The following is a 21,014-nucleotide window of genomic DNA, read 5'->3' as shown; positions in this document are numbered from 1 at the left end:
GGGAGTGGTGCACATGCCAAGTTCACTGGGCTGCCGTGTTTCACACTCCTCCGTCGTAACAGTGGAGACAATAGCTTTCATAAAAAATAAACAATGAATACTCGTTGCTCGTCCTCTATATCGGAAAGAATACTTTCATTCGCCGACATGTGCGACGTCGACCATCCTGGTCCACCTGCCATGCACAAAATTATCCTGGTCTACCCCGGTCGTATCGCAGGCCCAACCTTTCCCACTGTAAGTTGTTCGGACGAAGGAACCATCATGACTTCATTGAATTCCGCTTCTTCAAGAAAACTTACTGTACCCGCAATACTGCTACCACACGCAAAGACTGGACGGCACTGTACCACGTCATATCACTGAACCCACTAGGCCAAACTAGCCCGCCTAGGTCATCTATTTTGGAACGGAGGGAGTACGTCTCTGCACTGCTATGATTTTGTGTTGCACGTTCTCTATACTTTTGCTACGATTTTCCTACCCTATGAACCAAATGAGGCCTGAATGTATGTCGACTATTGTCTGATCGATCGCTAAGCCTACAATTTTAGGAGCTAGGGCTATTGGTCGATCGACGAGGGATAAGTATAAGCGTACCACGAGCTCATCAGCCCCAACGTTTCTCTTCGGTGAGTGTTTTGCAAGTACTATAGCTCGCACAGTAGCTAGCCTACGAACACCAAGAATCATCAAACAAGCCCTGCTGATATGATAAACAGTTCAAACTTACATCTAAGCATGCCATATATTACATCAAAAGCTGGTGAGGATACATCTGTTTCCATAACTCGGAGAGGGTTCGCATGATTCATCGCATGATTCACTATCAAACAAAAGTAGCAAGATCCGCCCACACAAGACAGTGCACTAGCCTAAGATGGTTTGATAACACACATCGTTCTGGTAATTAAACACAGGGCAATGCAAACTACCCTGAAGGATTAGCGCGACCAACTATTTCTTGTCATCGATCTCTCGGGCAATGACCACAACACGGACAGCGGCATGGGAATCGATTTCTGGGGCGATGTCCACAGGACTGACCGCGACATCGAAATCGATCTCTGGGGCGATGTCCACAGGATGGACAGCGGCATCAGAATCGATCTCCGGGGCGATGCCAACAGGACGGGCCACGACATCGGAATCATCAAGGACGTCCACCGGCACCTGCAAAACCCTAACATATTAGCAAGCACATTGCAAATACTCAAAAACCACAACTATGGTAATAAGCCATTATTTTTTACCTTGTGCAGCTCACCGGGGGATCTTCAAGAAAGGGAAGAAAGGGCTTGAACGCGCGTTCCAGTGAAATGATGGTTGCTTCGTCCAGTCCAACTTGGAGGCCACCTTACCACTGCTGGTAAAGGTGTGGGTTTTGTGATATGACGGGTCATGACGGCCACACCGGGGTGACAGGTGAGTCTCGACTGTAGCACCTCGCTGTGATTTGGTGGATGGCACGCGGGCCCGGATGCTTTGAAATGTCCCGCATGTAGATAGAGCGGCTAGTCAGATAGGAGTGCTCAATATTATGCACCGCGACCAAGGCGGAGAGGAAAACGAGAGAACTACGTAATTAATGCATGAGTTTAATTAGGGTGGTTTTGTAAAGTCGAGATACATTCCTCCAATCGCAAAATTCCTTGGTTCATGAGATTTGAGATTTGAGCCCTATAAACCGGAAGGGAGGGAGTACTGCACACGGTGTAGTCTAGTCACTTGTTGAAATCTCTAGAAAGGCAAATACTCCTTTCCGGTTTACAGGGCTATACTACTCCCTCCGTCTAGGTGTGTAAGTCATCTTACGAAAATCAAATAGTCCCAAAACACTTAGGCGCGGTGCATTAACTTCTACCTTGTTTCTTGTTTCTTGACATATCAACCAATAAGAGATGAGAGGTCTGCATGCTTTTAATGACTTGCAATGGCTAGTTCATTGCATGCAATGCTATTAATTAGCAAATAAACATTGGTGACCCCAGGAGGAAACGGTGCTAAGCGCGTGGACCTATGCAGAATGAGTATCAACCAATGGATAATGGAGTTTAATTGTTAAACAATAGCAATTTTGTCTCATGCAAGAGCCTGGCTAGTACTCCAAGGAACCGCACCACGCGAGCGTTCGCAACTGCCACGTTCGGGTTGCGCTTGGCTCTTCGCCTCTTCGAGAAGACGAACAATGATGTTACTCCTACTTCTACAGTATCGAATCCACTGCTGCATGTTCGTCCACCTCGTGCGGGAGGGATAGCGTGTAGCGAAAGCTTCTACTTACTGCTCCTGCCTTTGCGTCTATGACAGGTGGGCCCAACAGGTGGTTGGCCCTCCTATCATGCAGCCAAAGGCAGGTGCAGTTAAGGCACCAGAGCTCAGTCCGCGAGGGAGAAGGCGTTGTAGTAATCAAATTTCTCGGTCTTGTACGAGTTGACGCGACACATCAAAGCACTGCACTCGATATAAGTCTTTTTACACATTTCAAATGGGCTACTTCGTATGTAGGAGTAGACATATTTTGCTTCGTATGTAGTCACTTTTTGCAATCTCTAAAAAGACTTATATTTGGAAACGGAGGGAGTACAACACATGCATGCATGCCATGACTTTCCTTTTGATACTTGCATGTATTGATTTGATGCACCTTGCCAAATTTTGACTATAAATTTAACTAACCAAATTTTCATGCATGTCACAAAAAATTACGGGGCTGTTTGGATTGTGACTATGTTTGTATTATGTTGCCACATTATTTTTGCCACACTTGCCTAACCTGAGTTGCTCAAATTGTTAGACACACTTTGGCTTGCCTAAGGGAATCTTGCCACAATTTTTGTGTCTATGACATGTGGGGTTCACTGCTAATAAAAAAAATCTTGTCTTAGGTGTGGCTTATGAAAAAGGCTTATATTTAGGAACGGAGGGAGTAGAAAATATAAATAATAATGCATGTTGGGGCAACCCACGTTTCCGCTAATTTTAGCCGTGGGCTTGTTCACAATTTTTACGAGGGGGTGGTTGTTCATTTAATGGAGGGACTTGTAGTATCGGACTTGAACGATACAAAGTGCGACCTGGCACACCGTAACACCACTTGGAACAAGCGGGTAGCTATCTCGAAAAACAATCAACAACTAAAAAAAACTGCGACCTGGCATGTAGTAGTACACAATTTTAAACGATTGTTTTGATGGAGTGAAAAAGGAAAACTACCCCACTACGTATATATAGGCCGGAGCCTCCGCGCTTGCTTGCTAGGGTTGCTCTATTCACACACTCTCATCCTCTCCAGATCTAAACAAGATAGGGGTAGTAACACTGTCTTTCTCCCTTCAAAAAATTCTGGCTTTCTATCCTCACCGCTGGTTATAGATCCGGACGTATCCCCCTCCGCCGGTGAAGGGGAGGAGGGGCAGCGTTTAGGCGTCGTCGACAGTGAGGGAGGAGACCCACTGCCGGCCGCATCGTTATCTCTGGCCGAGCGCCGGCGCGGGAGGTCCTCCGATCCCTTCGTCGTTGCCTGTGGGCGGATCTGGCCTCCCGCCGCCCACCTATCCACATCCCGACGACCTTCAGGTATATCTTCGTTCGAAACCGCCTTAGCTCTACTTCCCCAGCTCGCTACGTCGCTGCATGTGCATCATTTTCTACCTCTCAGCCCCTCTCGATCGGATGGTCCAACGTCACATATTTTTTCTTCTTCTATTGTTAGAGGTAAAGCTACTTCATGGAGTCAAATCTTGTACTCCCTCCGTCCGAAAATACTTGTCATTGAAATGGATGTATCTAGATGTATTTTAGTTCTAGACACATCCATTTTGATGACAAGTAATTCCGGACGGAGGGAGTACTTGGTTCAAACAAGAAATAAAGTGGGGGTGGGGGAATTTAGTATGTACATCGGACTTGGTACAAACAGGAAGGAAAGGGGGTGAAAGTAGTACAGACTGGTCATCCAACCGGTCTCTTGGTCGAAAAGGGAAATATAGGGGTAACGCTGTACACAGTGGTATGACCAGGACTAGATTTGCTATCCACACATAGGAGTAGGTGGCTAGAGTGAACAAAAATGGGACCAACCCAGATATGTTTCTTGGATGTTTGTTTCTCGGGGCAACAAACTATGAATCACCACTTTATGCCCCTGTTTATGTACATGGTGCTGGACTGCTGGTGCACCCACTGTCCCATGCCCTTATACCAAATATTTAGGCTCCGTTCGGAATAAAGGGGCAGAAAACATAGGTCTTGATGAAAATAGAGGAATAGGAAAGGAATGTAGGTATAAAACTATGGAACAGCGAACCGGAGGAAACTCTCAAGAGAATGTGTTCGGATGGACTACGAAATGTACAGATTTTTTTTTTAGAGTAGCATGCTTGGCAGTATGAGATGCTATTTGTTTATTCAGCTGCACAGTGACTACTCTTGTCCTCACCTCACGTACCACACATAGGTTGATTTTTTTATTCCGGCAACACAGCACAGCAACCTGTCTAACGCATGGCAGCAAGCGCCTGCCTCGGGCTTCCGCCCAAAAAATGAGCAGCGCGTGGATGTTTCTAATCCTATGGAATCAGTACTACCAGACCAGCTTTCCTATGAAACACTATTCACCTTTCCCGTGTTCCGAACGGTTGGAAGGGAAAGAATACCGTAGGAATTGTGTTCCTACGAAAATCCTGCACCAAACCTGTGAATCGAACGCAACCTTAGCTGTTCTTAATCTAATGTCCCTGATAAAAATGAAGCCATGCCACTGTTATAAGCCATGACAAGTTTAGCCAAATGTTTTTGCCTGTAATTGTTTGAGACTCTGACTGTTTCCTCTGTGCCTTTTTGTGCAAACAGGGATATCCAATTCACCTGGTTGCTGTTGTGACCTTTTGGTGCACTGCACAAAACTCTTCTTAAAAGAAGTGACTTTTGTGCTGTTTAACTGGAATGTAAGAATGGAATAGTTGGTTCATTTTGGTGGAACTGCACAAAGGGAGATCTGTGTTCCAATCCTCATCATCCATATTGGCGCCATAACCTTCCTTTAGGTAAGAATGATATTTAATGCATGTGTTCATCTCTATTTTCCGACTGCCATGAGAAAATAATGCTGTTTTTTACTAGTACACTTGTACTCCCTCACTGACAAAACCAATTCTGAATTAGAAGGCCAATCATGTACTTGGTTTCACCAACTGGTGAGGAGAAAGAGAAACAGAGCATGAAGAGGAAGAAGAAGAAGAATAAACAGTGCCAAGGCGATCTTGCTGATGCCAGAGGCCTCAGTCGAGGCCATTCAAGGGCTCCGGCAACGACTACCTTACATGTGAGACGATCCTCCAGGGAGCCCTTCCACTTCTGCTGTCTCACTTAATTAATTAGGAGTACTTAAGTACCACTAATTTATTACTGCCTAATTTTCCTGTTGGAGTTAAACAAATCTTTAGTAGGACCCTATGCTGAATCATGTACGTGTGTATGTTTGTCTATGGAGGTGAATCATGTGGTGGAGCAGGGAGGGAATATTATTAGTGTCATGACATAATAGTGCTATTGTTTTGCATGTCCATTTATTTCCATTGGTTCAATGAGGCAATGTTTTGCGTATTGTCCATCATGAATTTGATGCTACTGTTTGAGTAATATGCTAATGTCTTCCTATCGTTTCTCACTAAGCTAATGAAGGTTTCACCTTGTTCCTACTTGTGCAAACAGGGATCATGTTGTGCCAATCATACATTTTAGTGGAACTACACAAGACAATACAATGAACTGTATCCCAGCCAATGCTTTAACTCTGCTGGAAGTTCTTGATAATCTTTCGATATAATCTCAGCACTGGTAAACAAGAGTGATTTCAACCATACATTTGAAGTGCACAGAAATATATACTATTGTGTGATTCCAGTGAGTGCTTTATCATCTCTTATGGGACTACATGAATAATATTTTTTTCTCAGGTTGGTACGGGCCTAAGGCCTTCATCCATATTAGTTTGCTGTCATCTCTATTTGTATCGTGCTACTATCATGAGAAACTCCTTTATCTTTGCACGTTAAAGTTTTGCAACCTATGATAAATGGCAATGCTTTGAGTGTTGAGTTGAGCTAATTGGCACTGATTAAATAAACTAATACCTCTCTTTAAGCAAGACTACTATGTTGCTAACTTTAACCATTAAGATAATGAGGGTGCTTCTATTTGTTAGTGTATGTTTCATCAACTAGTCCCACTATTACAGTAATCTCACTCTCTCAATATATGTGCCAACAGGGATGCTCGATTTTGGTGGAACTGCACAAAAACTTTGGGTGCTTCATTGCCTCGACAACTTCCGTCCTTTCCTGTCAGTCGCTAATCTCCGCTTGCTTCTTCCTTTGCTGTCAGTCGCTTGGCTTATCTCGGCTTCCAGTCAAAGGAAATAGTAATTGATATGCTACCTCACACAGGTTGGTACTGGTCTTTATCCTGATTATTGTGCCTGTCATATGTATTGGTAATTTGGTATTGTGCTACTGTTTGCCGACTTCATAAAGGAGTAATTTGGAGCCTGAACTCGCAGGCAAATCATTACATCGGGTGATTTCAGTAGAACTGCGCAAAATGATCAGATGGATAGGTACTTATGCTGCTGCTATGTACTCCAAAGTTCACTCAGACAAGCATCAATGTTGACAAGAAGTGCCTATATTCATTCGAGTATCAACCGGCGTCAATCAATTGTCAAACTCCAAGTATTAGGAGAGTGAACGCCAAAAATATTGCTTGGTGCATAGCCCAGAAAAACGCAGTCCAGTCTTTGGTCCCAACTTGTGCCTTTTGGTTATCGGCACATATGGTAGCGAACTATATGGCATGGAGTCTAAAGATTCCAGACAAGTTGGTTGGCGCGTATATTCATCTGGCACTTAATCAGTCTGCACGCCAAGGATGCTCCATTTCAGTTGAACTGCACAAAAAAATTGGGTGGTTCATTTTCTCAACCGCCTCCTTTCTCGTCTGCAATGTAGAATTTTGGCGAGATACAGGACCAAGATGAGCCAGTAAACTAGTTGGATGAAAGTAGTGGCCAAGTTGCTCAAACCTCCCTCGGCACGAGGGCACTATTTGAGGATAAACCTACAAGCAAAGTTCAGACTGTCTGTGCTGCCTCTTATGTACTCGAAAGTTTACTCGTACAAGAACTAATTTTAGCAAGAAGTACCTCCAATTGAACACCATTTACCAGTCTGTACCCTAGGTAATTAAAGTTCGTCCATGGATCATATTGGCTGTGATCTCAATCATTTGGATGCATAAACATACTGAACATGTGTATATCTGAATCTTTTTGTGAATTATGTATGAATATTGTCGTGTGATCTATCAATCATTTGGATGCATAGATATGCTGAGCTTGTGTATATATGAATCTTTTGAGTTGTTGATAGTGAATGTTGGCTATGAATATGAACGTGTCCTGTGAACCTGAGTTTGATATGAATGTTTACCTTTTTTGTTGTATTTGTGTGTGAACTTGTTAGTATGCCTACTGTGGGGTATAAAACGCAGGTCTCTTATAAAAGTAATGCTGTGTCCAATTTATGTTTTCCCTTCTAACCACATTATATATATTTATATTATTACTATTATCGTATATTTTATAGAGACTTATATATACATTATAAAAACATCCCACGTGTTATTAACTTATAAAAGTAAATGTTTAACGGAAGTTGGCAAGGAAAATCCTGGTTGTTTTTGACTCACAGGCAAGGAAAATCCTGGTGATTGCGTACAAAAGCTTGCGAAGATTTGAAGGACCAATTTAATAATAACGCGCTCATTTTTATTTTGAGCAGTAACTCGCTAATTTCTTAATTATATATATAAAAAATGTGCCTCTCCGGTTTATTCTTTGATATTAATTGCTCCTTCTAACATAACATTATATATATAACGAGCCCACCTAATACGTGTATTTCAAGGAAGTGCAAATGGGCTGGGATTTCTTAGAAAATATAAATGGGCCTGATTGACACAAAATTATTTGTTCACCCAGCCCAGCAAATGGATTGTACATTCTAGAAAACATGGGTTAAATATATGCCACATTTTTGCAGGCTGACATGTGGGCCAATAGGTCGAAGCCTACGCAGGGCGTTGTCAACTTGGTCAACAAATGATTGTGTCATCCACAACCATTGGATTTATATCCAACGGCCGGCATGCACCTTCAATCTCTCGTCTTCTTCCTTCAGCGTCACCGGGACCGCCTGGTCCGGCCTCCGGCGGCTAGCGGCTCTGCTTAGCACGCATCACTGCGAAGCGCTACCCCACCGCCGGCCAGGCTATCCCTCCACCCCTCGACACCTCTTGTTATTCTCCACAGAATACAGCCCCACGCCGCAACAGAACCAGTTATAACCCTTCTCCTCCTCTCAATCTGCGACTCCACTGCCGCGTTTTCCCATCTCCGAGTCATTCCCGTCCGGGGCCTCGCCGTCGTCCACCGCCTCGCTATGTTCGGTGCGGCGTGGTCAACAAACGGGAGTCATCGGAAGAGGACTGTACGTGGAGAGCCTGACGGCTGGGACCCACGAGGTCCATGGTCGCACGCAAGGAAAGTTCCTTCTTATTATGCTGAAAAAAATGTTTCCTCCACCGGACAGCTGGGACCCACCGGCTGTATCTTCGCACGGAAGGAAGTGCCTCCTTGTTTTGCGAAAAAAATATTCATCCCGTTGACAGCTGGGACCCGTCAGATTTGGTGACTGACTTGTGGGGCTACTAAGCGGACGTGTACGCACGGCTTTGTCAACTTAATCAACAAATGATTCTAGCAGTTGGACCATTGGATGTTAATCCAACAGCCGTGCTCCTTCTTCAACCTCTATTCTTGCTCCTGTCTCCCGTGGGCGGCACCGCGGCTGTGCTGCCGCGCACCCGAACCAGTGAAGTTTCCCACTCCTCTCCATCTGCGACTCCACTGCCCCGTCTTCCCCATCTCCGGGTCGTTCCAGTCTGGGTGCGCTCGGCACGGTGTGGTCAACGTGGTTAACAACCGAGAGTCATCGGAAGATGACTGTAGGTGAGAGGCTGACAGTGGGGACGCACCACGCCCATGGACGCATGCATGCAACGGAACGCGGCATGGTCAACGTGGTCAAGGAACGACTTCCATTGGAAGTATACTGTACGTGGAGAGTCTCAGCTGGGTCCACGGCCGTAGCAAGTAAGTGCCTCCTTATTACGCGGAAAATAATGATTCCTCCAACTGACAGCAGGGACCCACTGGACGGGCCACCGTATTTTGCGAAAAAAACGTTTGCCCCCTGACTGCTGGGACCCACCTGAAGGGCCACCATATTTCGCGAAAAAATGTTCCCCCCGCTGTCAGCTCGGACCCACCGGAAGTGCCTCCTTATTACGCACAAAAAAATGAATACTCCCCCGGCTAGCTGGGACCCACCTTGGTGGGAGGCTGACTTGTGGGCCTACTAAGTTGACAGGGACGAAGGGCTTTGTCAACTTAGTCAATATGAACGATTCTAGCTCCAGTGACCGTACGATGTCCATCCAACGGCCGTAGTGCTTCTTCAACCTCTGGTCTTCTTGCTCCAGCCGCCCAAAGCAGCGCCGGTCGTGCCGCATGCTCCTGCCTCCCGTGGCCGGCTGTGCTGCCGCGGAGGCCTCACCGCCCCTACTATTCCCACCGCTGGCCAGGCCCTGCGGCGACGGCAGCCTCACACCGCAGCAGAACCAGTGAACCCTCGTACTCCTCTCCTCGCAGGCTTCCACTGTCGCGTCTTCCCCAGCTCCGCGTCGTCCCCTTCCTAGGCCTCGCCGTCGTCCACCGCCGTGGTGCTCTCCGCGCGGCGTGGTCAACGTGGTCAAGGAACGACTTCCATCGGAAGAGTACTGTACGTGGAGAGGCTGACAGCTGGGTCCACGGCCACAGCCCAGTTTTTTTGTGATTTGCCAAGTAAGTCGCTTTGTCAGGCCTGTTGGGCTGCAAATCTTTCAAGACGAGGAGAGCTTTCATTCGGCTGGCTGAGAAAATGGCCCATCAGTAATAAGAAATGGGCTGTACATTTTTAAAACACATCAAACCGGCAATTAGTTTCAAATATCTTTTTTCTTTCATTTCGAGATTTTAAATTACATTAATTTTTATGCGTGGAGAATTTGTTGGATTTTATATTGATATACAATTATTTTTAAAATCAGTTTGAATGTGAGTCAAAATTTCGGGATTAAAAACAGTTCGGACCGCACCGAAATATGCAAAATTTCGTATAATTTTTTAACCGTGGCCACAATATGGGCTGTAATGCTAACAAAAAGAATATGGGCTCCAAAAAAAACCTTAATAATTAGCAAATGGGCTGTAAATTATTAGAAATAATGGCAGATGGGCTGTATGCTGTTTTCCATAGATTTGAGGCTTTCCTAAAAAAAGGTTGACGCACAAGCAGTGATTGTTGGATGGCCATCCAACGGCCGTCGTGCTTGTTCAATCTCTGCTCTTCCTGCTCCGGCCGCTCAAACAAGCGCCGGCAGGACTGCCTGCTCCCTCCTACCCGCAGCCGGCTCTGTTGCCGCGCAGGCCTCACCGCCCCACCATACTCCCATCGCTAGCCTAGCCATCCCTCTACTCACCCACACCTACTGTTATTCTCCGGCGACGGCAGACGAACCAGTAAACCCTCGTACAGTCGTACTCCCCTCCGCGTGGGAAACAACTGCCGAGTCTTCCCTGCCTCCATGTCGTTCCCTTCCTAGGCCTCGCCGTCGTCCACCGCCCTGGTGCTCTCGGCGCGGCCTGGTCAACGTGGTCAACGACCGACATGCATCTGAAGTGGACTGTACGTGGGGAGGCCGACAGCTGGGTCCATGGCCGCACGCAAGGAAATGCCTCCTTATTACGCGGAAAATAATGATTCCTCCACCTGACATCAGGGACCCACCGAAAGGGCCTCTGTATTTCGTGAAAAAAACGTTACCGCCACTGACAGCTCGGACCCACCAGCTATATCTTCGCACGCAAGGAAGTGCCTCCTTATTACGCACAAAAAAAGAATACTCCCCCTGTTAGCTGGGACCCAGTATTGTGGCAGGCTGACTTGTGGGCCTACTAAGTTGACGGGGACGTAGGGCTTTGTCAACTTAGTCAATATGCACGATTCTAGCTCCAGTGACCGTACGATGTCCATCCAATGGCCGTAGTGCTTCTTCAACCTCTGGTCTTCTTGCTCCAGCCGCCCAAACCAGCGCCGGTCGTGCCTCGTGCTCCTGCCTCTCGTGGCCGGCTGCGATGCGGCGGAGGCCTCACCGCCCCCTACTACTCCCACCGCTGGCTAGGCCATCCCTCTACTCACCCACACCCCCTGTTATTCTGCGGCGACGGCAGCCTCACACCGCAGCGAACCAGTGAACCCTCGTACTCCTCTACGCGTGGGCATCCACTGCCGCGTCTTCCCCGGCTCCGCGTCGTCCCCTTCCTAGGCCTCGCCGTCGTCCACCGTCCTAGTGCTCTCGGCGCAGCGTGGTCAACGTGGTCAAGGAACGGCTTCCATCGGGCGTGGACTGTACGTGGAGAGGCTGACAGCTGGGTCCACGGCCGCAGCAAGGAAGTGCCTCCTTATTACGTGCAAAATAATTATTCCTCCATCCGACACCGGGGACCCACCGGACGGGCCACCGTATTTCGCGAAAAAAACGTTTGCCCCTGACTGTTGGGACCCACCAGCTACATCTTCGCACGCAAGGAAGTGCGTCCGGGCAGAAAAAACGATTCGCCCCCCTGACTGCTGGGACCCACCAACTACATCTTCACAGGCAAGGAAGTGCCTGACAGTCGGGACCCACCTGGTCGAAGCGTACGTAGCGTTGTCATTCTGGTCGCGAACGTGTACGTACATATATACTGGTGGATGTAGAGGCGCACACGTGTCGTAGTAGAGGCGCGTACGTGTCGTAGTAGAGGCGCGCACGTAGCATGTACACGTATGTACAGCGGCCAGGGTGCAAGAAAGAAAATACGGCCACGTATGTGTACATACGGGCGGGGTCTCGAATGCCTACTCGCGCATACGTACGGCCAGGGCTCGTGTACATGGTTGGGTCGGAACGGAGAAACAGCGTCGTCGTCGTGTTCATGGGGAGGCAACGGAATGCGTCGTGTTCATGGGGAGGCAACGGAATGCGTCGTGTTCATCGGGAGGCAACGGAACGCGTGGGAGCCAACCGGCTAGGTCGGAACGGAATGCGTGGTCGTGTTCATAGGGAGGGCTTGGACGGAACAGGCGATGGAAACGAGGCCTGGCGTACCGCACAACGGAGGAAACGGACCTCCTACGTTCGGAACGGGGTCCTGTTGATCGGGAGGGGTCTGGCGTATCGCAAAACGAAGGAAACGGACCTCCTACGGTCGAAACGGGGGTCCTGTTGATCGGGATGGGTGTGGCGTACCGCAAAACGAACGAAACGGACCTCCTACGGTCGAAACAGGGGTCCTGTGATCGGGAGGGGTGTGGCGTACCGCAAAATGGACGAAACGGACCTCCTACGGTCGAAACGGGGGTCCTGTTCATCGGGAGGGGTCTGGCGTACCGCAAAACGGGACTCCACGGGATACTGTTCATCTCCACCGTCAACCTCCTCCAGCCTCCACGGGCTACCGTCGACCTCCTCCAGCCTCCACGGGCTCCTGTTCATCCAGCCTCCACCGCGCGCTACTCCACCGGCTACTGTTCAACCACCCCTCCACGGGCACCCCTCCACCATCTACTGCTCATCCAGCCCTCCACACCACGGGGTCCTATTCAACCACCCCTCCACAGGCACCCCTCCATCGTCTACTGTTCATCCAGCCCTCCACCACACCACGGGGTCCTGTTCATCCAGAGGCAACGCCACCACTCACTGTTCATCCAAACCCCCCGCAACGCTCACTGTTCATCCCAGAGGCAGCATCGACCGGCTTCAGTTAGCAGCAGTAGCGAAGGAATCGCTCGATCGGGTTCAGTTAACAGTCATCGATCGATCGCTCGGGTTCAGTAACGCGTAGCCTGCAGTGCAATCGCTCGGGTTCAGTTCGAGCCCAACGCCTCGCTCGGGTTCAGTTAGAGCCAACGCCTCGCACACACGCGCGTACGTGTATGAGAGAAACGCGCATCGCTCGGCCCCCGACCTCCCACCGTAACCGGGAACTCCCCGAAATTTTCCTCGCCCTCGCTTCTACCACGGTTTTTTCCGTCATGGACGGCCCAAAGAATGTCATGCAGCTGCGTCTCCGGCCCGCCCAGGACGAAAAGCCCATTTTCTGTCATGATTTTTTGTCATAGAAGTAGGAGCCCACCACATCTATGATGATACCGGGTTTTGTCACAATTATCGTCATAGAAGTGTCATATGTATGACAGAAAAAAAATTCGTTCGGCCCAAAATGTCACGGATGTGTCTTTTTTTTTGTAGTGCATGTCGATGGAAGCTTCGAACCAATTGGTTCTAGGGTCACTCGGGGATCTCGGTTGTGTTGTGCACCAAGGGCCCACCAAGTACAACCAACCTTTCACCATGGCATATCGATCTCCAATGTCAAGCATCACTCAGGCGTAGATTTTCATGAAGTAGGTGATCTTCGAGCCTTTACAAACTCTTGGTTCCTTCACAATATAGTGGATGAAGACTATCAAGTGACCCCTGACCGTCTAGGAGACACACATCCTCCAAGAGTAACAAGCAAAACGAAATCACTTGGTAGAAGTCAAAATATCTTCAATCAAACCATTCCCATGAACTTATAGGATCTCTCTCCCTCTTTCTCTCCCTCTCAGAGAGAGAGAGAGAGAGACGACAAAGGATGGGGTTGGTGCAAGAAGAGTGGAACACTTAGGAGTAGGGGTTCAAGAAATATGACTGTTACCTCGAGACTTCTTTTATTTTCTTCTTGCTTTGAGACTCTCTAGACTTGAACGAAGTGGTTGTCCAATGATTGAAAATGGAGTGGAATGGCATGCTAGTCTATTTGTAGAGCTCACCACAAATATGACCATTGCCTTGAAACATTAACTAGCTCGAAGGCGCTGGAGAAATAATCTTGGAACTACCACACACATTAAAAATTGAATGGTCAGAGCATCTCCAGAAAGCATTTTTTTGAAAAGAAACATAGAAACTTTATTCATTTGTGATAATAAGTACATTGTTTATGAGGAGGGGTACAATTTCACTCAAGGGCTCCTCAAACCAGTTCAAAGATGAAGAAAATCTAGCTAACTTAGAAAGTTCATGTACGACCCTATTTGCTTCTTTATTACAATGCTCAAATTTAGTAATGGGAAAGTCACATGCTAAAAAATAACAATCGTCAAACACTGCCGCTGCTGTACTAGATGACCGTCCTCCATTATTCATGGTTTCGATAACCTCCATGTTATCTGAGTTAAGAACTAAGCGGTTGCAGCCCGCCCTTTGAGCAATAGATAGACCATATCTAAGTGCCATAGCTTCAGCCGTCAGAACGTCCGTGCACCAATCAATTCTCCAATTCCCCCGTGCAATGAATTTTCCTTTATCATCTCTCAAAACAACAGCAGCCGTGCCCCTGAGCCGATCATAATCAAAAAGGCATCCACATAAACTTTTACAAACCCCCTTGGAGGTTGGACCCAACCTCCTCTTTTCATCATAGCCTTTGGTGATATAGCCAAAACATAGTTTAACGTAATTGCACGAATTCCCATGGAGATCTGATTAGCGTCTTGGGTTTTCTCCTTATGGACTAGTTTTCGCCTCTCCCACCATAAATACCAAGTTGAAATTGCAATTAATTCACGGACATTCGGAATACCCAAGATCGTAAGCTCCCGTTCAGGCATAGAAAGCAAAAATTCAAGCACCGCCTCACCGGCATAATCAACTTCGCACGCTCTTTTAATGACCTGATCTAGACCCAGTTTTTTCCAAACCTCCTTTGCTTTCTGATAGTGAAATAATATATGCTTTGTATCCTTTGATCTAAAGGAACATGCCGGACAATTGGGGGTAACCTTTATATGTCTATTCGCCAAATTAACTCTACACGAGAGGGTGCCATGCAGTCTGCGCCAAATGAAAATTTTAACCTTCGATGGACAAGATAATTTCCAAATCTCACTCCAAATAGGATTGATAGTCATATGTTCCATGTCATCGGTTCTTCTTAATTTTCCCTCGTGTTGGTGTTCCCATTGCACTGCATAGGCTGATCGAACAGAAAAAGTTCCATTCTTTGAATAGCTCCAAGCGGCAAAATCCGACATATCATGTTGTGACAAAGGAATTGCAAGGACCCTTTGTGCATCAAGTGGCCAGAACATTTGTGTGACCAAATTTTTGTCCCAATTACTGGTAGCAGGATCAATTAAATCAGATACCCTTGAGATCAAATTACTCCCTCTCGGTGTGATTACTTTTCTATTTGCACAATTAGGAATCCAAGCATCTTCCCAAATATCAATGTTGTGACCATTTCCAATACGCCAAATATAACCAAGATTTAGACAATTAACCCCTGCCATAATACTTTGCCAAGTAAAAGAAGAGCCCTTTTTTAGCTTTGTATTCAATAAATCACCGTTTGGGAAATATTTAGCTCTCAACACGGTCGCACATAAGGAGTCTGGATTCTCAATAATACGCCACCCATGTTTTGCCAGCATTGCTAGGTTGAAACAATGAATATCCCGGAATCCCATGCCCCCTTGATTTTTGGGTACACACATTTTCCACCAAGCCATCTAATGCATCCGCTTCTGATTATCCTCGTCCCCCCACCAGAAATGAGATATCGCATCAGTGATTCCCTTACAATTTTTTTAGGAATTTTAAAGACGGACATCGCATAGGTGGGGATAACTTGTATAACAGATTTCAGGAGGATTTCCTTCCCTCCCGCGGATAAAAGTTTTTCTTTCCATCCACTTATCTTCATGATGATACGGTCAATCAGATACTGAAAACAGTCAGCTTTATCCATACCCACATTAGCCGGTAACCCCAGATATTTATCATTGAGAGCTTCAGTCATGATATTGAGTGTTGTACATAGTTGCTCCTTGATTTCCACTTTTGTATTGGGGCTGAAAAATATACTTGATTTATCAACACTGATCAATTGCCCCGATGCTTTACAATACGAGTCCAGAATGGTTTTCAAAGCCTCTGCATTGTGAATACTTGCCTTCGTCAGGATCAATGAGTCATCCACAAAAAGAAAATTCGTAATCGGTGGTGCCTCTCTACACACTTTCACACCTTCAATTTTCCCACTTTCCTCCGCATGTGACAAGAGAGCAGACAGCCCCTCATTACATAGCAAAAATAAATAAGGCGATAACGGGTCTCCTTGTCATAAACCTCTGGATGGGGGACGACTACAATAGAATCTGAGCTTGCTATGCAAAAATAGAAAAATTGATGCTCGGCCATCGGATGAGAGATCGACGGCACAGATTCTGATGGAGCGATCTTTGCGCAAAATATGGAGAAAGGTCCGACGCTCCAAGCAAATTTGCTTTCGATGCCCTCCCGCTTCAATCCCAAATCCCCTTACACAGCGGCGGCGGCAGGACCGAAAAATCCTTGGCGGCGGCGGAGGCCCAGATCCTCAGCCAAGCTGGGCGAGCACGCCCAGCAAATGTGCTGATGCATCTCTCCTCCAATGGATCCTAACCGGTTCGTCGCCGGCGCTGTAGTTTGAGGCAGATTAGATTGGATTCCTCCCCCAACTCAGGCCCCCTGATCAGCTCGCGGCCCTGCTCCCGGGTCCTTTCCCCGCATGCGATGCAGCACCAGCTCGGCGGTGGTGGAATCCTCGCCTCCTTCACGACCGACCGCTTCTAGGTGCCGTGAACAGGCCATCACGGTGGTTTGTTCTTCAGGTAAATATATATTAGCTACTAGATTGATGCTACATCTGTACAGATTCCTTTTCTTTTTACTACCGTACTTGTTAACGTGGAATCTGTTCATGTCTCAATGATGCATCGTTAGATTCGTTATCTGATACTTCATATTTTCAGTTTTCAGTAAAAGTAGCTACTCTGTTTCCAACTTTCCGTGTGTGCACTGTGCGCAATAGAGAATAGGGATACTTACTGAGATTGTTCACAGCCCATTAAAAATTTCTTATACATTCTTAGTTAACTTTTAACCTTTTATTTCATTCGCTCAAACAGTGTCACATTTTATCAATTGCTCAGCTGCATGTGCCATTACAAGTTTAGTTATAAACTTCTGTTTACGTTAGGCACCACGACCTCCACCTGTTGTACATCTCCAGCGCGCAGTACCTACACTCTACCCCTTTCTGCACTTTACAAAGTTGTGCCTTGTGGTCTTCTCCTCCGCACGACCACACGATCTGAGCGGCGCCGCCACACCATGGTCCCTCTCCTTTCTTAACTCCTCAACGACACATGTGCTTGAATCCATGATAGAAACTAGGGATTCATGCCTGCAATTATTTCTTTTATTCTGCTATGTACTCTGAATTAAATGCACAAATATGCAACTTCAATTCTGTTTTGTCTCATCAATATCCTCTATTTTGTACTTTGTCGTCATAAGATTTGCATATAAAGCGTGTTTTTTTCATAGGATACCATGCTTATCCAATTCTTATGAGCTGGTTTTTATGCAAGCAGCTAAAGGCCATCCAATGTCACAAACATGAATCTTTGTCACTTTATCACAACTCTTTTGAGTTAGAACATATGCGTGTTATATTGTTTTCTTGCAAAAAATGAGTTTGGATGATGTTGGTTTTATAAGTCAGTAGGTATAACAACATAACATAATCTACAATGAAATACGGAAATATGCCGCAACAAATATTTGTGCTCTCTCTGTTAGACATATCCTGCTATCACATGCCATTTTTAGTTGATTTGATAACTCCCCTGTAGAAGCTGGAAAGCCAGCATTGACCTGAAAAGTTATCCTGATTGGTTACATGTGTATTAATATGTTTGAGGAATGTCATCCTAAGTTTGACATCTAGTTTACGTATTCTGAGTTGGAGCGGCGAATGAAGCTATACATAATGACCGTCTCTCTTCTCAAGATATGCTATTTGGTATTTGTTTCTGACACAGGTTTATTTGGTGTGCTTAGCTAGGTGATTAAACTGATCAAGGTGAATAAGAGTCCATGGAGGTTGTCATCTCTCCTGGCAGATGAAACTCAATTACCAAAGAAGCACTAAAACAAGAGGCAAAATGATAGATCTTTTCTTTCATGTACCATCAAGATATTTGTTGGGTGGTCATAATCTAAGTTCTTAGTACTAGTTCTTCCCGGACATGTACTAAAAATAATCTATGTATGCCTCTTGCGTTTTGTTCTCATGTACTCAAATACGAAAATACTCGAATGCTTGCTGAGCAGTGATAATTTCAGCCCTAAATTTGCTCATGTACTCATATACTTACAATTTGACATCTACCTGTAGGTCTTCATCCGGGATGGCTTAATTCTCTCATTGCTAAAATATTAGTGATACATATTGATGTTCTTAGAAAGATGTTCAACTCTCCTGAATGTCTCAGAGGCCAAAAAAGACACTTAATGTGTATGGATTCCATGTACGTAGAAAATATTTGCAAAGATTTTATATCAAACTAACAAGAGATGGGCATCAGCACTGTGCTTATATTAAAAAGGGTCATATTTCATGAAGACTTGAGGTGTATACTACAAACGTCCTATTTCATATATAACTTTAGCAGGGGGGTTTCTGCGAAATGTGCATTAAGTGATCTGAGATCCCTCCACCTAAATCTGTACCATTCATTTCCAATCCAGTGGTCCAAGATGCTTTTTCTATTTTTGCACACCAAGCTCAGATTCTATTGACTTAAAACTCTCAGTTTCTTCCGAATTAAATCTAACTCGATATTCAACGGTAGAAACACATTGCATGATAAAATTGACCCAACTCTCTTGGAAGCCTAATCTCAACATGATCTCCTTCAGAAAAACCCACTCCACTCGGTCATAAGCTTTATGCATATCAAGTTTGATCGCGCACAATCCTTCTATGCATCTCCAGAAAGCATCACTTAAAACACAATACTCGGAAGTACTGGGTGAAAGAATAACAAAGGTTTCAGATAGCAAAAAGGTGACTCTTTTTTTTTTTGCGAAAATGGAACTGACTCAAAAAGGCCAGGTAAAACCAACATCTTGATATTTTGTAGTAAATAGAGAAGTTCTCAAATGAAAACATGGCCCGAAAGCCAAAGTCATAGCTAGGAGATACGGGGAGGATTTTCTCCGGAGCACCGGTCCTATATTGGGACTCTGCAAGGAAGAAAACTCGATAAGGCTTGGAAGCGCGGAGCTAACAGAGAAAGTTTCGAAGAAAACTTGGCTCAGAAGTACCGAAACAAATGATCTGTAGTTCCGACGTGGGAAAACATGGCGGTACCAAAAAACATAGTTGAGTGGCTTGAGTGCACTCTTTTAGGATCTTTCGCTTGAGAGTTTGTCTTGGAGTTCACACCAAAGTACATTTTCTTATGCCCCTTTTGATAGTACGGGTGTCCTACACTCATCGTGAATCTTGGATTCACTTATGAACCTATAAATTACATTCTAAGAGCTTGATATAGACAACATATTGAGAAGTTGGAGGTAGGAGTCACCATTGGCATTCCACTCAAAATATGAGGACTATCTTACGGAAGTAGACTTGATAACATGTTAGTGCTCTTAATTGATTTATTTAATCACCAAAACCTAATAGGGGTATTTAAGAGATACACTTTCACAACGACGATCGGGATGGTGGTTAAGAAACTTGCTAAGATTGCAACTGAACAACAAACTGCTATGAAAAAGATGCAAAAACCACTACTAGGAAAAGGGCTATAGCTGATATGAACATTAATGGCGCATCATGTATGTGGTGCGCCACTGCTATATAGCATACAGGTGCGCCAGTACTGTCCTCATTACTAATGGCGCACCAGACACACGGTGCGCCATTACTAGCAATTTTTTTCCAAAACTATTAATGGCGCACCAGGGCACAGTGCGCCATTACTAGTTTTAACTAGTAATGGCGCACCACAAGCTCTGTGCGCCACTACTAACTATTCTTTTACTTTTTTTTTCAAAACTTTTAATGGCGCACCACAACCACGGAGCGCCACTACTAACAATTATTTTTTTTTGCAAAAGTAGTTATGGCGCACCCCTAACTGGTGCGCCATTGCACATTTTTAGGTGGTGCGCCATTAGTAACCTGAGACCAGCTAGATATTTTGGACAACCACCTACCACACTCACTTTCCCCACTTCATTCTCTCCACCTCCTTCTCCAAGCTTGTCTCGGCTGCCTCCTCCTCCTCACCTCATTTGCACCATAGATTCACCCAAATTAAGTGGTTAAATTACCTTTTTTATAGGTAAGTAAGGGGAAAGCTTTCTTTATGTTGTACATCTACTTTTTTCTCCCTCCAACAACGTGCACATGCACTTTTTATGGCCTAGCTAGATCTACGTATGTTTGTGGTGTTGCATATATGTTTGTGTTTGCAGGTACCGGTATTTGAAATGCGATAGTTGCCAATATTTTGCCGGAATGTTGATTCATTTTCGTTTCGGCGAGAATTTGGCACTATGCATTCTTTTTGGTCATATTTTTAGGCAAAGTCATGCCAAATTTTTTCTTGGTTTTAAAATATCGTTTTGCTCTACCCCGCAGGCGACCATGGTCCGCACGATGACCGAAGGCATCGTGAATAGGTTTTTGAGCTCCGCGAAGGCCGAGATGCTTCAAAAGAACGAGACGGAGATAAGTTGTTCGTGTCGAAGATGCAAGCTGAAGAGCCTTATTGCGGACCCGGATTCCGGGCAGGTGCGGGACCACCTGCTCTTGCGTGGTTTCATGGATGGCTATCGGTGGCAAGGTGATGAAGATGACGAGGAAGTCGTCCATGGGGCATTGCAAGAAATGAGGAAGGGCAGCAAGACAACCACCG

General features: G+C 45.8%; 1 long non-coding RNA gene across 1 annotated transcript; it reads left to right on the top strand.

Moving 5' to 3' along the window:
• The first annotated feature begins 16,536 nt into the window (after window positions 1-16,536).
• On the top strand, window positions 16,537-18,433 carry LOC123099596 (uncharacterized). The gene is made up of 2 exons (XR_006448193.1): window positions 16,537-16,907; window positions 18,142-18,433. It is a non-coding gene; the product is annotated as an uncharacterized lncRNA (long non-coding RNA).
• The last annotated feature ends 2,581 nt before the right edge of the window (window positions 18,434-21,014 follow it).

Source organism: Triticum aestivum, chromosome 4D, assembly GCF_018294505.1.
Source record: "Triticum aestivum cultivar Chinese Spring chromosome 4D, IWGSC CS RefSeq v2.1, whole genome shotgun sequence".
Taxonomy (NCBI): domain Eukaryota; kingdom Viridiplantae; phylum Streptophyta; class Magnoliopsida; order Poales; family Poaceae; genus Triticum; species Triticum aestivum.
Note: the sequence above shows the minus strand (reverse complement) of the source record. Positions and strands in the feature narration are given on the sequence as shown.